The sequence below is a fragment of the Prunus persica genome, chromosome G1 (assembly GCF_000346465.2).
Source record: "Prunus persica cultivar Lovell chromosome G1, Prunus_persica_NCBIv2, whole genome shotgun sequence".
Classification (NCBI taxonomy): Eukaryota; Viridiplantae; Streptophyta; class Magnoliopsida; order Rosales; family Rosaceae; genus Prunus; species Prunus persica.
Window position 1 is genome coordinate 23,710,590 of NC_034009.1, and position 5,096 is coordinate 23,715,685.

The window sequence follows — 5,096 nt, forward strand, 5'->3', positions numbered from 1 at the left end:
TCTTCCTCACTCTCTTCTCCTCTCATGTTTAGAGACAAAAGGTTTTCCTTATTTGTCTTTGATTTGTTATGATTTTCCTCCAATCATCACAGGTGGTTACGTCTTAGCGTCGGATCTCCACCTGCGTTTCGGCGTCAGATCTCCACCACCATCTTATTTGTAGATTCTTTATGTTCAGAATAAGTCACTAGACTTTTTGGGTTCTCTATGTAGTTTTCACATCTCCTTTTATGAGAGCTTTTCACCTCTCCTTTGTGAGAGATTTTCATCTCTCATTTGTGAGAGTTTTATTTGTATTGTTATGACTTGATTTTTTCAAGCTTTATATCTTTTTTATTATTCTGAGTTTGCAATCTTAGTTAGGATGTCTATGCCAGAGTTTTTTCGATCTTGCGTGATCGTTAGTGGAGGCGCACTGTTGGAGTAGGATTTCTTTCAAGAAGAAATGCATCCACAGATTCTTAACTAAAATCCCCACGTTTTCTTAATTGGAAAGGACTCCAAATCGCTTCTCCGAAAGTGAACAATATAAGTGGGAGGAGTACCTGCAAAAGATACTTTGACACTCAAGTCAGAGTTTGTGCAGCGATCTCTTAGTGCTCGATTGAATTTCTCATACCTTTGGTTGAGGCTCCGTTGGGCTTTTATAGCTCTCCAAGGCTCGACCCCTCTAGGTTTGCGCGTCCCATCCTCCATTCCATAATCTTGGGGAATTTGATCAAGTTACGCCTTCCTTGCTCTGCAATTCTCTAATGTGAGGGAAGTCCAACTAACCCACGTCTTCATTTTCTTGTAATCGTGACATATTAGTTGGGCCTTGCTACGTGGGATATGATTTTTGATACCCATAATGCTCCCTTTTTTTCATCGTTACAAACTTCGTGAGTAGAAAGAAAGAAAAATAATTTTACTTAGATTTAATCCTTCGGATTAAAACCATAGGGGATCCATGGTAGAACCCGTTGACCATGATCAAATCCAACTAAATAATTCATATTATAACGTTGCCAAACTCATCATGCAAGCAATACCTGTTGAGATATCGTCATGCCCATGTGAACAATTCTTGTTAAGATGCTGCCAAACTCATACCCATAATCCTTGAATTCTTGCTGAACCCATATATAAGTATGGTGGAACTCATGCATGCCGTTGGTCCTACGTGTCCAATTTCAGCATCTCAATCCCATATGGGTTCGTTTGGTACACAGGACTATCTTGGTATGGACTATGTTTAGGGACTGGTTTGGCTTGGCTTGGCTTGGTCTAAGTTGGATAACACTTATCCTGCGTTTGGTGTATGCTTGGACTAGGACTAGAAATTTTTTTATTTTTTCAAAAATATCTATATATATATATATGTATATATGTATTTTATAATATATATAATATATATGTATATATACATACATATAATATATATATGTATATATACATGTATATAAGTATATTATAATAATATTATATATTTTAAATAATATAAACGTACATACATATATATAAGTGTATATAGGTGTATATATGTATATTATAATATACATGGGTATAATACATATACATATATTTATATATATGTATGTATAATATAATATATAATATATATGGGTATGTTATAATAATAATAATAATATACGTGTATATATGTATATTATATATGTATGTATATATACATATACATTATATATATATATTATAAAATACATATCTATATATAATATATGTATAATATATGTATATATATTATATATTATAATATACATATATATATATACGTATATACATGTATATAATATATGTGTATATAGGTGTATCTATATATTATAATATATACATGGGTATAATACATATACATATATATGTATATTATAATAGATAATATATATGGGTATGTTATAATAATAATATACATGTATATATGTATATTATAATATATATACATATAGTATAAATATATAATCTATATGTGTATATACGTGTGTATATGTATATTATAATACATACATGGGTATAATATATATACACATATATGTATATATACTTATATATATATTACATATATACATATATGCTATTATTATAATATTAATATGTATGTGTATATGAGTATATTATAATAATAATATACGTGTATATATCTATATGTATATATGTGTTTATATATATGTATATACGTGTATATATGTACATTAATATATAATATAATATATATTACATATATACATGTATACATGTATGTATTATTATAATATTAATATGTATGTGTATATGAGTATATTATAATAATAATATATGTGTATATATCTATATGTATTTATATATATATATTATATATGTATATATGTGTTTATATATATACATGTATATGTGTATATACATGTATATATGTACATTATAGTATATGTGTATGTAATAATAATAATAATAATAATAATAATAATAATAATAGTAATATATGTTATTAGTATTACAATATAATATATGTATCTTATACATTGGTGAACATAGGACTAGCTAATCCTCCCTTTCTACATGGGTTTAGTAGTCCCCTCCTAATGAGGTATTTTTGGTGGGCCCGGTATTAGCAATCCCATCTAAGACTAGAATTAAATGAAACAAACATGGTACTAAATTTAGTCCAAGCCAGTCCAAGCCAAGCCTGTGTACCAAACGACCCCTATAAGTGTTATTGAACCCAATACTTGGTGGGGGTTAATTGGATTCGGGAGAACCCAACTAAATAATTCTTATTATAACATTGTCAAACTAAATCCATGCACATTTCTCTTAACCCATCAATGTCTATTGTTTGCTTCTCAACTGAATCCATGTGTGGTGGACTCCAAATTGTCGGAGCAGGATTTCTTTTAAGAAGAAATGCCTTCACAGGTCCCCAACCGTCAAACCAGGCCACTCGTACGATCAAACAGGTTGAGTGTGAAGAAAATATGTGTTCAGTTAAGCGTTCAACGAACGATGGACAATTTAAGGAAAGTTCCAAAATGAATAAAAATACGAAATCAGCAAGCAACAAAGAAATTAAAACTATAAAATCAAATGTAATACTTCTTCAAATGAGTCGCGTTCCAATGGCATGGTACGTATTAATTGCTCTCGATATGTCTCAGCATATAGGCCCCTTTTTCCATAAGTTTCCGTCACCAGGTACGGTCTTTCCCATGTTCGTCCAAATTTTCTTGCGTTTAGATCCTTGGTGTTCTCCATGACCTTTCTGAGTACCCATTCGCTCACTTTGAATATTCTTTGTCAGACTTGTTTATTGAAATAATTGGTCGCCTGGTTTGGGGTTAGGGGTAAAATAAAGAAAAGAGAAAACCAAAAATTCACGGAATATAATGTGCCGAAACGAGAGTAGAGAAGTAGAGAATAGCAACAAATCGACCCCAAATCCGTAATATCCCAAACCCTAAATCCCTAACACCCCAACTCTAATCGACTGTCTTTATATAGTTTTGTGTCTGGATGGGGCCCTTTGCTTCTCTCTCTAAACCCTTCCCTTCTAGTGTTTTAAGGAAAATATTCAGTCATATCTGGGGTTGAGTGAAGAATGTGTCGTTAATAATGCCTAATGTAGTTGTTGCTGCTGGGATTAGAGGTTCAATTCTTGACTTCTTCAACAGGAGGAAAGGAGCAGCAGAAACAGCTGGATGAGAATGTGAAATCGTTAACCCTGGTTACAGAAGAGCTGAGATATGTAAGTTTGTTCTAATTAATTTAATTTAATTTATTTGTTTATGAATTTCTATTTCATTTCATCTTGTTGGGAAATAGGTCACTGTGGAGCTTAACAAATCAGCACAGGTGTTGCAAAGCAAAGTAGATGCCATTCAAGCTCCCTCCCGGCCTCCATGGCCTATTTTCTCATTCTGGTAAACTTATTTCCTATGAAAGCAAGACTAAAGATTGATTATCACATCAGGGGTTGAGTGAAGAATGTGTTGATAACAACACCTAATGTAGTCGATGCTGCTGGAGTTTGAGGTTCAATTCTTGACTTCTTCAATAGGAGGAAAGCAAAAGAGCAGCAGAAACAACCGGATGAGAATGTGAAATCGTTAACCCTAGTTACAAAAGAGCTGAGAAATGTAAGTTTGTTCTAATTAATTTAATTTAATTTGTTTGTTTGTGAATTTCTATTTCATTTCATCTTGTTGGGAAATAGGTCACTGGGGAGCTTAACAAATCAGCATAGGTGTTGCAAAGCAAAATAGATGCCATTCAAGCTCCATCCCGGCCTCCATGTCCTCTTTCCTCGTTCTGGTAAACTGATTTCCTATGAAAGCAAGACTAAAGATTGATTTTCACATTTGGTGTTGAGTGAAGAATGTGTCGATAACAACGCCTAATGTAGTCGCTGCTGCTGGAGTTTGAGGTTTAATTCTTGACTTCTTCAACAGGAGGAAAGCTAAAGAGGTGCAGAAACAGTTGGATGATAATGTGAAATCATTAACCCTGGTTACAAAAGAGCGGAAAAATGTAAGTTTGTTCTAATTAATTTAATTTAATTGATTTATTTGTAAATTTCTATTTCATTTCATCTTGTTGAGAAATAGGTCACTGGGGAGCTTAACAAATCAATGCAGGTGTTGCAAAGCAAATTGGATGCCATTCAAGCTCCATCCCGGCCTCCATGGCCTCTTTCCTCGTTCAGGTAAGCTTATTTCCTATGAAAGCAAGACTAAAAATTGATTTTCATATCTGGGGTTGAGTGAAGAATGTGTCGATAACAACGCCTAATGTAGTCGCTACTGTTGGAGTTTGAGGTTCAATTCTTGACTTCTTCAACAGGAGGAAAGCTAAAGAGGTGCAGAAACAGCTGGATGAGAATATGAAATCATTAACCCTGGTTACAAAAGAGCTAGAAAATGTAAGTTTGTTCTAATTAATTTAATTTAATTAATTTGTTTGTGAATTTCTATTTCATTTCATCTTGTTGGGAAATAAGTCTCTGGGGAGCTTAACAAATCAACGCAGGTGTTGCAAAGCAAAGTGGATGCCATTCAAGCTCCCTTTTGGCCTCTATGGCCTCTTTTCTTGTTCGGGTAAACTTATTTCCTATGAAAGCAAGACTAAAGATT